At 33.9% G+C, this 14,783-nt stretch overlaps 1 long non-coding RNA gene across 1 annotated transcript; it reads right to left on the bottom strand.

Moving 5' to 3' along the window:
- Positions 1-2,465: 2,465 nt before the first annotated feature.
- On the bottom strand, positions 2,466-8,232 carry LOC139503542 (uncharacterized). The gene is made up of 2 exons (XR_011659126.1): positions 8,070-8,232; positions 2,466-2,735 (listed from the first exon to the last, which is right to left on the bottom strand). It is a non-coding gene; the product is annotated as an uncharacterized lncRNA (long non-coding RNA).
- Between the last annotated feature and the right edge of the window lie 6,551 nt (positions 8,233-14,783).

Below are 14,783 nucleotides of genomic sequence, written 5' to 3'. Positions count from 1 at the left end.
TATATCAAATGATCAACTAATAAAAGAATAACATTCACGAAACTCTCAAAAGGGGGCGGATGGGGAGGGTATATAATTGTATACTGATTATCTGTTAACAAAATGTATTGCTATTCAAAAGACAATCTTTCTGGATATTTCATTCGATTTAATTAAAATTGTTGACAAATTAACCTCTTTTACGCGGTGGAAATGTCATCACAATTGAAAAAACATAGCACCAAGCTGCAAAAGTTGTTTTCTTGTCGTAGAACACACCTCGGGGTGTTCTACAACAAGAAAAATCTTAAAATATGCATTATCTATAACGAATAGACTTTCACAGAAGTACATTTAATAAATCTTCAGAGTTTCTCAATTTCAACACAATTTCGGGTTGAATATACTTGTTCGAATTTTATAACATTTTTATCAGATTTACAATATTGTGGTAAATATTTGTTTCTATCATCTTTGAAATATTTACAAGGTATAATATAACTGTATTCATTACCGATGTCAACTGAGTCGCAAAGGTGAAACATTTTATCAGATCTTGGTGTAATGTGCAACCTTCAAGTCTGGTGTTCTCGGTCAATTGTGTTACAACTGTCAATTAGGATCTCTTTAATGCAGTACTGATTTGTCAATTAATGTACGCTAAATCATGTATGGCAAAACTTAGTTTCGCGATAGGCAGTCAAAAAGAAAAAAACAAAATATATGAGAGGAATTCAAACTTACAAGTCAAAAATAAACTGACAACCCAATGGCTAGAAAGAGAATGACAAACAGACAAACAATAGTTCACAAAACACAACAAAGAAAACTAAACACTGAGCAGCACAAACACCATAAAAACAGAGCGATCTCAGCTGCTTATCAGATCTTGCTCCAACTGTGGCACACGTCGTGTTAACATAGTTGATGCTAAAACCGCGAGTTGTTTTATTGCTGTGTTTTCAATGTTATTAATATTATGTTCTAATTACAATTATTATTATTGTTATCATCAGCTATATATATCATAATTCCTTCTACTGTCTTTTTTATATTTGACAAATAGCTCAGAAAATATTTTATATAGGACTGTTTTTGTTTGCTTTCCACCGTAACAAAATAACAATAATACTCGGCATATATGTTACTGGTGTTCATCGAAACCTAAGTTATGTTAATGGTTTGCCTCTATTCAACATTACTTCTTTTTCCACTGGCATTTTAAATGTGCTGTACTATATACCAGTTTGTTTTAATGAGAGCCGTGGTGTAATGGTTAGCGCATCGGACTACTAACGCAAAGGTTCCAGGTTCGATCCTAGTTCCGGTAAGAAAATTTCAAGAACCATAATACAGACCACTTAGTGAAGTAGTGTAATGGAATGGAATGGTTGAAAATGACTTCTGTTATAATGGAAACTGAGAAAATATATATAAAATTAAAATACTAAATCTTGTATTATAAGAGCCAACCTAATGACAGTTTTTGCAAATGTTGGAAGTAGTGCCTTGAGGTAATTACAGTACTTAGCAATTGCAAAATGGCTGCCATTGCCATGGACACTGAAAAAAAATGTAAACATTGGGAAAAAACATCAAAGCAGCATTTTTTTAAGGAATATAAGATAAAACTCAAAGAAAATTCATGAATATGTGACATGGCATAACTCAATGTTGAAACTGATGTTGGAATTTTCGAAATTGACAGTTACCATGGAAATTTAAACAGGCAAGTAACGATTGGACTTTTGAACTTGGAATTTCCAAAATGGCCGCCGTTGCCATGGAAACTTCAAAAATGTGAAACTTTGAAAAATACCCCAAACTTTAAATTTACAGGCTGATAGGTTGAGATGTTTTTTTGTGTTTTGACTGTTTAAAAATTCTCAAAATGGTTGAAGTTTAGTGACAATGTAGTTTGTGTGCCATCTCCTATTGCTTGCAATGGCAAATCTAGTAATCTATCTTATTGTTTCACAGTTTTTTGTCCAGAATATTTCTCGGAATTGTATGAACCAATGATGATTGAACTTTACTGTAATGTTAACCCCCATGTATAAATGTGTAATCGGGGGTTTGCATTTCCAAGATGGCTGCCATTGTCATTGAAACAGATAGAATGTGAAAAATCGGAAAGTCCTTCAAGTTGAGTGAAACTTTGTGTAAATGTTACTTGATATGTGAATACATGACATCCATCGTTGGAATTTTCAAAATGGCCACAGTTGTCACAAAAGCACTTCAAATTAGAATTTTTTTTAAATGCTTTAAATTTGTTTTGATGCATATCATATCATTTTCATTCAATATACACAGATTTCAAAATGGCTGCCGTTAAGTGGCAATTGGCAGACCTGGTGACATCCGTTATTGCTCATAATGACAATTCTAATTAAATTTGCTCTCCTCCTAAATATATGTGAAATATTTGCCACTTGACAGTAAACTAAAACAAGATCAACTCATATATGAAATAAATCATAAAATTAAATAAATTATGTTTAATTGATAAAATCTCCCTCAAAATACTTTTACTGAACCGTTTACATCAACACACTACGTTTTATACATTTATCAACTGGCTTTGTTCTGTAATAGTTTTCTTACAATCTTGTCCAGTCCAACATAACTAAGATTATTTATATCTCTACTACTAACACGTGGTTGTAACACGTAAAACAACACGGCTAATACACCTCCCATGAATATTATAAACTCCATCCGGGTGAACATCTCATGACTCGTGGACGATATATCTGAAATTAGAACATTAAATATGTATATTAAAGTTTCTCTTATTCTGCATCAGTTTATCTCTTTCTGAACCCATTGTATATTAAAAAAAAATATCAAGGTGTTGTTCGTCTGATCTCAGTTCTTCATTGGTCAACATCCGACTATGACGTCGAGTTTTCTTGCTTTCCTCTGAATTTCCTATTGTGACGGCATGAAAAAAGGCGACCATGCCTATTGACGTCACATAGAAAGAACTGATCTATCGAAATGAAGGAATAAGTTTGCTTGCATATTGTTAAAAAATCATTAGAGAAACAGATTCCACCACAAAACCTCGTGGAATCCGATACTTATCCAATCTCGACAGTTAAATTTTAAATATATATGTAAAACGCTCGGCGAGATTCGTGTTTTAAATTTAAAAATATAACTGTCTCGAATGGATAAATATCGTTCACATTCGATGCAGTGGTAGAATCTATGAGTGCATTTCGGCTGAGCGCGCATTTTTTTCAAACATACGTTTGCAAAGTTAACATAAACTTTGACAAACTATGCACAAGCTAAAAATGCATCTGCAGTTTGTCGTTTGTTAGTACAAACGCTTCATTTGTTTTTAACTTCAACCTGATTAAACGATGTATCTGTTTCTACGTATGTAAAAAATATGTTTACCAACAACATGTGCATGCATTATTGAAAGTTCAAACAGGGTCAGTAAAGACTTATTAAACGATGTATTTGTTTCTAATTTTGTAGCGTTTAGAAAAAACTAAAAACGCGACACAACATTTACCAAATTTTACAAAAGAAATGCACTCTATATATATATTTTGATCATTTCTTTCTAACATACGTTTGCAAAGTTTACATAAACTTTGACAAACTATGCAAACACTAAAAATGCGTCTACAGTTTGTCGTTCGTCGTTTGTTAGAACAAACGCTTCATCTGTTTCTAAATTCAACCGGATTAAACGAGGTATTTGCTAATACGTTTTTCAATCGTCTGTTTACCAACAAGATGTGCATGCATTATTGAAAGTTCAAACAGGGTTAGTAAACAAAGATTTCTACTTTTGTAGCGTTTAGAAAACAACAGCAAACGCCATAAAACGATTACAAAATTTTGGTTAGAAAGAAATGCACCCACGGATACGATATATCTAAATTATCTAAAATATATCTACGAATTAGCAAAAACAGTTAAACCAATGTCAATTACATATTTTGAGATCACCCCTAGTTTTGGTGGAGTTCATGTTTTTAAGTCTTCAATTTTTCTATGTTATGTTGTGTGTACTTTTGTTTATCTTTTTCTTTTAAGCCATGGCGTTGTCAGTTTATTTTGTTCTATGATAAAATTGATTATGGAAATGGGGAATATATATGTCAAAGAAACAACAACCCGACCAAAGAGCAGACAAAGCTTTGCCAATAAAAACAAAATAATATGACTGCATGTGCTCTCCAAGGATCATGGCAACATTATAAAAGGCAAAGAAAAACAAAATATGGCAACATTATAAACAAAATAATATGACTGCATGTGCTCTCCAATGACCATTGCAACATTATAAAAGGCAAAGAAAAACAAAATCATATGACTGCATGTGCTCTCCAAGGACCATGGCAACATTATAAAAGGCAAAGAAAAACAAAATAATATGACTGCATGTGCTCTCCAAGGACCATGGCAACATTATAAAAGCCAAAGAAAAACAAAAATAATATGACTGCATGTGCTCTCCAAGGACCATGGCAACATTATAAAAGTCAAAGAAAAACAAAATAATATGACTGCATGTGCTCTCCAAGGACCATAACAACATTATAAAAGCCAAAGAAAAACAAAATAATATGACTGCATGTGCTCTCCAAGGACCATGGCAACATTATAAAAGCCAACGAAAAACAAAATAATATGACTGCATGTGCTCTCCAAGGACCATGGCAACATTATAAAAGCCAAAGAAAAACAAAATAATATGACTGCATGTGCTCTCCAAGGACCATGAGAACATTATAAAAGCCAAAGAAAAACAAAATAATATGACTGCATGTGCTCTCCAAGGACCATGGCAACATTATAAAAGCCAAAAAAAAAACAAAATAATATGACTGCATGTGCTCTCCAAGGACCATGGCAACATTATAAAAGCCAACGAAAAACAAAATAATATGACTGCATGTGCTCTCCAAGGACCATGGCAACATTATAAAAGCCAAAGAAAAACAAAATAATATGACTGCATGTGCTCTCCAAGGGCCATGACAACATTATAAAAGCCAAAGAAAAACAAAATAATATGACTGCATGTGCTCTCCAAGGACCATGACAACATTATAAAAGCCAAAATAAAACAAAATAATATGACTGCATGTGCTCTCCAAGGACCATGGCAACATTATAAAAGCCAACGAAAAACAAAATAATATGACTGCATGTGCTCTCCAAGGACCATGGCAACATTATAAAAGCCAAAGAAAAACAAAATAATATGACTGCATGTGCTCTCCAAGGACCATGACAACATTATAAAAGCCAAAGAAAAACAAAATAATATGACTGCATGTGCTCTCCAAGGACCATGGCAACATTATAAAAGCCAACGAAAAACAAAATAATATGACTGCATGTGCTCTCCAAGGACCATGGCAACATTATAAAAGCCAAAGAAAAACAAAATAATATGACTGCATGTGCTCTCCAAGAACCATGGCAACATTATAAAAGCCAACGAAAAACAAAATAATATGACTGCATGTGCTCTCGAAGGACCATGGCAACATTATAAAAGCCAAAAAAAACCAAAATAATATGACTGCATGTGCTCTCCAAGGACCATGAGAACATTATAAAAGCCAAAGAAAAACAAAATAATATGACTGCATGTGCTCTCCAAGGACCATGACAACATTATAAAAGCCAAAGAAAAACAAAATAATATGACTGCATGTGCTCTCCAAGGACCATGAGAACATTATAAAAGCCAAATAAAAACAAAATAATATGACTGCATGTGCTCTCCAAGGACCATGGCAACATTATAAAAGCCAAAGAAAAACAAAATAATATGACTGCATGTGCTCTCCAAGGACCATGGCAACATTATAAAAGTCAAAGAAAAACAAAATAATATGACTGCATGTGCTCTCCAAGGACCATGGCAACATTATAAAGGCCAAAGAAAAACAAAATAATATGACTGTAAGTGCTCTCCAAGGACCATGGCAACATTATAAAAGCCAAAGAAAAACAAAATAATATGACTGCATGTGCTCTCCAAGGACCATGGCAACATTATAAAAGCCAACGAAAAACAAAATAATATGACTGCATGTGCTCTCCAAGGACCATGGCAACATTATAAAAGCCAAAGAAAAACAAAATAATATGACTGCATGTGCTCTCCAAGGACCATGACAACATTATAAAAGGCAAAGAAAAACAAAATAATATGACTGCATGTGCTCTCCAAGGACCATGGCAACATTATAAAAGCCAAAGAAAAACAAAATAATATGACTGCATGTGCATTCCAAGGACCATGGCAACATTATAAAAGCCAACGAAAAACAAAAAAATATGACTGCATGTGCTCTCCAAGGACCATGGCAACATTATAAAAGCCAAAGAAAAACAAAATAATATGACTACATGTGCTCTCCAAGGACCATGACAACATTATAAAAGCCAAAGAAAAACAAAATAATATGACTGCATGTGCTCTCCAAGGACCATGGCAACATTATAAAAGGCAAAGAAAAACAAAATAATATGACTGCATGTGCTCTCCAAGGACCATGACAACATTATAAAAGCCAAAGAAAAGCAAAATAATATGACTGCATGTGCTCTCCAAGGACCATGGCAACATTATAAAAGCCAAAGAAAAACAAAATAATATGACTGCATGTTCTCTCCAAGGACCATGGCAACATTATAAAAGCCAAAGAAAAACAAAATTATATGACTGTATGTGCTCTCCAAGGACCATGGCAACATTATAAAAGCCAAAGAAAAACAAAATAATATGACTGCATGTGCTCTCCAAGGACCATGGCAACATTATAAAAGCCAACGAAAAACAAAATAATATGACTGCATGTGCTCTCCAAGGACCATGGCAACATTATAAAAGCCAAAGAAAAACAAAATAATATGACTGCATGTGCTCTCCAAGGACCATGACAACATTATAAAAGGCAAAGAAAAACAAAATGATATGACTGCATGTGTTCTCCAAGGACCATGGCAACATTATAAAAGGCAAAGAAAAACAAAAATACACAGTGTTTGATTTTAGTCACAATTTATTTGGCAACACTCCTAGGATTTTTTGGTTCTCAATACTCTTCAACTTCGTACTGTATTTAGGGTCTTTCATTTTTTTTTATTCAAGCGTCACTGGTGAGTATTTTGTAAACAAAACGCGCGTCTGGTGCAAATACAGAATTTCAATCCTGGTATCTATAATGAGTTTATTTTCAATGATATAACATAACTTTAATAATAAGAATTGCAAGCTTAATTTTTTTATGTAATTTTCAATGTAGAAAGTAAAATCACAAAAATACTGAACTCCGAGGAAAATTGAAAACGGAAAGTCCCTAATCAAATGACAAAATCAAAAACTCAAACACATCAAACGAATGGATAACAACTGTCATATTTCTGACTTGATATAGATGTAGAAAACGGTGGATTGAACTTGGTTTTCAGTATAGCTTGCTGAACCTCTCACAGTATGACAGTTGTTATTATATATTCACTGATAATATTCTCTAGGGCCGAATGGCGATAATAAGAATGACAAATTAAGAAGCAGCGTGTTCATTTGTATACCATAAGAATAATGATACAAATAATATATGGGGTTTTTATAAATCATATCAGACTGATATTAAAGGGAAGTAACTCAAAGAAAGTAAATCAAAGTACGGAAAGTACTACATAAGAATAATGTTTCAGTCAAGGAAATGTGTTGATCGTGTTTTCCTATTAACGGTGACAAACCTGAATTGTAGTTCTCTAAATGTTGCGTACTGTGCTTTATAAAAGATTTTTTTAGTTTTTTGGGTTGTAGCTGAAAATTAAAAAAACAAACAATTCAATAAACAAGCTTACAAAAACTAGCAAGAATACAACATTTGAATAGTTTTGTTTCTAAATTCTGCAGCATCAATAATTTGTGTTTTTTTTTTGTATATTATAGACGTTAGCAAACGATTTCTTGGAATTTTAATTTACATCGAAATATTTTCGATTTCTTTATCTTGGCAGGACAATCAATTTGAAATTAAAAGTTTTTTTTTAATTTTTATTGTGGCAGGACAAGTGCCGTTTCTTACCTATAAATGGTGCTTTGGAATCGTCGTGTTGCTTCTGAACGTGCCAGATATATGTAGCAATCAAAACGCAAGTACCAAATAAAACAGGAAGAATGTTTATAGATTCACTTTCTAGTATTTGATGCAATAGGTATCCCATCATAAGATACGCGGATGTCTCTAAAACTGTGTTTGTGCACATCAAGTGATTATATAATAAGTATAACACTGTTACAGAAGCTAAACCAGACATAGATGACACTAGCATAAACGTCCCCAAGTTAGATTTGTTCGTAAATTCTAAAACGGGTACAATCACAATAATAGTTCCGGCAAAGAATATACCAATAGCTCTCAGACGTATTGTGACCTTGATGTTTTGATCTTTAAAATGTTTAAGGCATATCAGCTTCAACACAGTTGCAAAAACAGAGGAAAACGATAAGTAATCTATTCTATTCATGGTGAAATCTTTATTGACACCAAGCGATACAAACAATGCGCCTAAAGACAGCAGACCAGTGGTAACCATGGTGATATGTTGTATTCGAGCTCCTTTACAAATAACAAGACAGATCAGTACAATGATTGGTATAAGAGGTGGATATATGTCCGTCCCTCTGTCTACAAGAGGTACATTGTCGTAATATTTCAACAGACCACTTGATAGTACATGGAGGAAAAAGAAAATTGTAATCGCTTCGGAATTATCAACAATCATTCGGAACTCCTCTGTTTTGAACGCAACTAGAATGAATACCAGTTCAATGGCTGCTGAAGCCAGGAGACTTTTTATGGTCCATTTGTCCTCAAACAGATCCTCTCCTTCTATCAAACATTTAGTACCGTTCCATTGTAAAAATAAACTCCCAAATATTAGTCCGACTATTGCAAGTTGTTTCAATTTCGGTTCCAACTTCCTGAAAAACAATTGTAAAGAATATAGATTCATTAATTTGGAAAACTAACCCTTGTAATGCATCGCCAAAACATTTGTTCGAAAAGAAAAGACTAAAAAACAAGCAAGTCACCTAAACCCTACATACATAAGAAACTTAAGAATGTGTAACACAAGCCTCACCTCATCCTGACAAGCGGGTTTGGACAATTTATGCACAGGATTAATTATTGTAGTAAGTTTAACTTAAAATTGACCATGACTTTCAATGTATGTAAATATAAGGAAGATTTAGTATGCAACTCTCCATCGAAGTCACGATCTGTTAAAGTTAACCATTATGTATAAAGTACGGCCTTGAACATGGAGCCTTGGCTCATACCAAACAGCAAGCTATAAGTTTTTTTTTGTGGTGATTTATATTTTCTAGTTGAATCAAGTTTTTACTTTTACTGCCACTGTACGGGTTTTTTTCGTCGTGTGCACAATACAAATTGTAGTAATGTCCAATTTAGTAAATAAACATGTAAAGTGTTATTACCAAACCAAAATTAGTTTAACAGTAAGGGTACAGAAACAATGTTTGAAAAATGGTGACTAAGTTAAACAAAGTGTTTGCGATATACCCTGCCTCTAACACATGTAACTATATTCATACCAACATACATCTGCTCTTTTGTCGGGTTGTTGTCTCTTTGACATATTCACTATTTCCATTCTTAATTCATAATTATCAAGTTTCATATTCGAACTCCAAGGTGTTTTAAAGGTAGAAAACACATGTTTTGACGGATTGACTGACAGATGGACGGACGGATTCCTTAACGGAGACATGGGCGGATGAATAGACACGCTGATTAATGTAAACACTGACAGACGGACGGACGGATTCCTTAACGGAGACATGGACGGATGGATAGACACGCTGATTAATGTAAACACTGACAGACGGACGGACGGATTCCTTAACGGACATATGGACGGATGGATAGACACGCTGATTAATGTAAACACTGACAGACGGACGGACGGATTCCTTAACGGACACATGGACGGATGGATAGACACGCTGATTAATGTAAACACTGACAAACGGACGGACGGATTCCTTAACAGACACATGAACGGATGAATAGACACGCTGATTAATGTAAACACTGACAGACAGACGGACGGATTCCTTAACAGACACATGGACGGATGGATAGACACTGATTAATGTAAACACTGACAGACGGACGGACGGATTCCTTAACAGACACATGGACGGACGGATAGACACGCTGATTAATGTAAACACTGACAGACGGACGGACGGATTCCTTAACAGACACATGGACGGATGGATAGACACTGATTAATGTAAACACTGACAGACGGTCGGGCGGATTCATTAAAAGACACATGGACGGATGGATAGACACTGATTAATGTAAACACTGACAGACGGACGGACGGATTCCTTAACGGACACATGGACGGATGGATAGACACGCTGATTAATGTAAACTCTGACATGCGACTACCAAACAAAACCAGATGTACATAAAGTAAAGGACATGTAGTGGGGTTTTGTTTAACATGCAATTTAAGTACAAACATTTCGGGAATTATTAAACGATAAACATTCAATTTTTAAATTTGATAAAATCAGAAAGTATCTCCATTATATACTAGAACATTAATTCTGCCATGTCTAAAACCGGTAATTGTTTTTTTTTCAAATTCAATTACATGTTTGTTAATTCTAAAAGCATGCTTTATTTCTATGTTTCGAGAAGTAAAAACATCATCAAAGTGGATTGTTGTACAGTGAATCTTAGCCATTTCGTACCAAAACCATTTCGTACCATATGGAAGAATTAAAATGTATACTATTTCGTTCCATATGGAAGAATTAAAATGTATACCATTTCGTACCATATGGAAGAATTAAAATGTAAAACATTTCGTACCATATACAGAATTAAAATGTATACCATTTCGTACCATATAGAAGAATCAAAATGTATACCATTTCGTACCATATGGAAGAATTAAAATGTAAACCATTTCGTACCATATAAAAGAATTAAAATGTAAACCATTGCGTACCATATAAAAGAATTAAAATGTAAACCATTTCGTACCATATAAAAGAATTCAAATATAAACCATTTCGTACCATATAAAAGAATTAAAATGTAAACCATTGCGTACTATGCATATGGAACATTATACCATTTCGTGCCAAATGGAAGAATTATAATGTTTACCCTTTTGTATCATTTTTGAGAATGTAAGATATATCATTTCGTTGCATATGTAAGATAATAATGCTGAACATTTCATACCAAAATGCATCGTTAGCTATTTTTGAAATTAGTTATACTTGTTGGTACGAAATGCTACAGCCATTTTTTCCATACGGTATGAAATTGGTCATTATGGTACGAAATAGTTTCTTACGCTACGAAATAATCTATGGTCATGGAAGGAAATGACAAGTTCCTTGTGCGAAATTGTTATTTTCAGGTACGAAATGGCAATGGTACGAAATGGTTATGGAACCAAATGAATCATTCTTATATCACGAATTTGTAAAAGTGTGCAATATAGTCAACCTTCAAATACACTATAATCAATTAATACTGGCACCACTATCATATTGCTGACCAATATCAGCCCTCTGTATACAGATTTAATTCTCGAATGTATACGCTATCGTTTATAGTTTGATGTTTTCATCCGGGCATCAAATATAGTTAACTAATATCAGCCCTCCATACATTTATCTAAAGCCGCGAATGAATACGATATCGTTTATAATTTAAAACTTACATGATAAACGTTGGTTCTTGTTTCATACCGTTCCCTTATTTTCCACAAAAATTAATGCTTAAACCCATTGATCTCATATGTCTACAATAAATAAAATACATACATTGACGTATATATAGCTATCAACAAAATCGTGGATATTATAATAAAGATCAATGCCTTTGTTAAAAACAAGGCTTTAAATATTTTATTTTATTTTATTTAAACATTACAACAGATTTACATGTAATTTATTTAATGGATTCACTTTGTAAAATTTTCAAGGATTTAAACTTGATTTGAACATAACATCTATTTATACCATACATTAACCAAATAAAACTCTTAGGGTATTTTACAAGTATCAACAAAATTACGGATACAAATTTTTAAAAGTTTCGCTCATTCCCATATTTTCTATATTCCTAGGTCCAGGAGTTTTCTGTATTTTAATATAGTTCGTGTTTCCCCATTTCCAAATATCTTGAGGCTTGTCCCCCCTTTCTCATTCCAAAATTATGATATACTAGTATGTAGCTGTTTACATTAGAACTATTAATCATATATCATATGCACAAAAAGAAATGTCATAAGATGTTAGAACGTTTCCGTGATTATTTCCTCACCATATGCTATTACATGTATTAGATAGACAGTGTTCAGTGTCAATATCAATCAACCATTATCGCAGTTACGATTATCTTCTCAGTTTCTATTACCGAAATTACGATAATCACTTTTTGGAGTTACGATTATCATCCCGAATTTATCGACGGCAATTTTCTAAGCGCTAAGACAATTATAGTGCACCGTTACGATTCAAATATGATGTAATGGTATAGAAAAACCTTGCAACTGAGTAACTATTGACCAAAAACATGCTACATTTGAGAAAAATGACTGAAAAGTAATACCTATTTCTGCTGTCGCCATTCGTCGTAATTCCAGTTACGGTTATCAGTTTAACACCAGTGATTATCATGTTGTTCAACTTGTCGTAAAATATTGTTGAATAACAGAAAATGAACGACTCGTTATGTCATTATATATAATCAATCGTTTTTAAATAATGACAAGATGAACAACAGAGCCCAGGTAGAACGTTTAAAAGATTTATTGAACGTTTGTTGTACAACGTCCAGTAGCAAATATTACATTATAACATATATAGTATAAGACAAGAACACATTAACTTAACAGCCATTGCATAAGTAAGGTTGCACAGAAACAGAGATAAAGAAAGGTTAGGAAGTAAGGACTGCTACTGAAAAATGAAGGTGCATGCATGTTATAAGGGGGTGTGACGGGGAAAAATTTGACTTGACACATGGTATTTTGGAATATAAAATTTGTTGCAAAGGAATCATGTATTTTCACGTGCATTGAGAGTAGCTTCATGTGACACCGTTTTATTGTGAGAGAGAAAAAACATGGATAGTACGCACCAGACCAAATCCTTAGTCTGAAATCAGCGCTCTTTCAAAAAAAAAAAGCGAACGACGATTTTTGTGTTTCAACAAGTTAGACGATCTCGTCTGAAGCCTCGTACTAAAGACAGTTTTCTTACGGGATAAGCCAGGAGATCAACTCGTTTGTTAACGTCCTCATTTGTCCAGACACTTAAGATGCACCGACCATTCATATGTTGTGGGATAAGCCAGGAGATCAACTCGTTTGTTAACGTCCTCATTCGTCCAGACGCTTAAGATGAACCGACCATTCATTTGTTGTGGGATAAGCCAGGAGATCAACTCGTTTGTTAACGTCCTCATTCGTCCAGACGCTTAAGATGAACCGACCATTCATTTGTTGTGGGATAAGCCAGGAGATCAACTCGTTTGTTAACGTCCTCATTCGTCCAGACGCTTAAGATGAACCGACCATTCATTTGTTGTGGGATAAGCCAGAAGATCAACTCGTTTGTTAACGTCCTCATTCGTTCAGACCTTTAAGATGAACCGACCATTCATTTGTTGTGAGATAAGCCAGGAGATGAACTCGTTTGTTAACGTCCTCATTCGTCCAGACGCTTAAGATGAACCGATCATTCATTTGTTGTGGGATAAGCCAGGAGATCAACTCGTTTGTTAACGTCCTCATTCGTTCAGACACTTAAGATGCACCGACCATTCATTTGTTGTGAGATAAGCCAGGAGATCAACTCGTTTGTTAACGTCCTCATTTGTCCAGACACTTAAGATGAACCGACCATTCATTTCTTGTGGGATATGCCAAAAAATCAACTTGTTTGTTAACGTCCATATTCATGCAGACGCTTAAGATTTCAAAGTCTTTCTAGGGAGGATATGCACTTCTTTTAATTTTGGTCTTTTATCTATTGTTAACAAATGTATTAACAAAATATAAAAAAAAATGTCGTCGGCAAATGAATTCGTCATTTTATTCATTTTTCACATGTTTCAGTCATGGATTTTGGCGATTTTTTATAAATTTGTCACTTGGTCTCAAGTAAGATGATAAAACTGTTACAAACGTACAGACAGATGTACTGTATTATTCAATTATCTGTAGGATATTTCATTACAATCGCTAAATTGCTTTGGTTTTACGCATACGTTATTGTATTTATAGTAGTAAACAAATGACAATTATCAAAACATCGGTCAAATGTTGAATAAATAATTTACAAAATAACACGCCTGTAACCTATTCAACGAGTTCAAGTTACTATCACTGTGGCCATTTTACCTTCACGGTCGGTAGTTTTCTTCCAATAGATTGTAACTGGGGTAACACGCTGGAATCTAACAGTTTATTGTAACAGCGGAACTATAAAGGAATAGCAATAGATTGTAGGTGGGGTAACACACAGGAATAACAATAAATTGTAATTGTAGAACCACGACGGAATAGCAATAAATTGTAACTGGGTAGCACGCAGGACTAGCAATGTATGGTAACAGTGGAACCACGATGGAATAGTAAGATTTTGTAACATATATTATTCAATCTGTCCTTGGAATAAAACCTTGAAGATGAATTAGTGTAGATAACTAATTCCGTGAATTATCAGTTAA

Source organism: Mytilus edulis, chromosome 14 (assembly GCF_963676685.1).
Source record: "Mytilus edulis chromosome 14, xbMytEdul2.2, whole genome shotgun sequence".
Classification (NCBI taxonomy): domain Eukaryota; kingdom Metazoa; phylum Mollusca; class Bivalvia; order Mytilida; family Mytilidae; genus Mytilus; species Mytilus edulis.
Note: the sequence above shows the minus strand (reverse complement) of the source record. Positions and strands in the feature narration are given on the sequence as shown.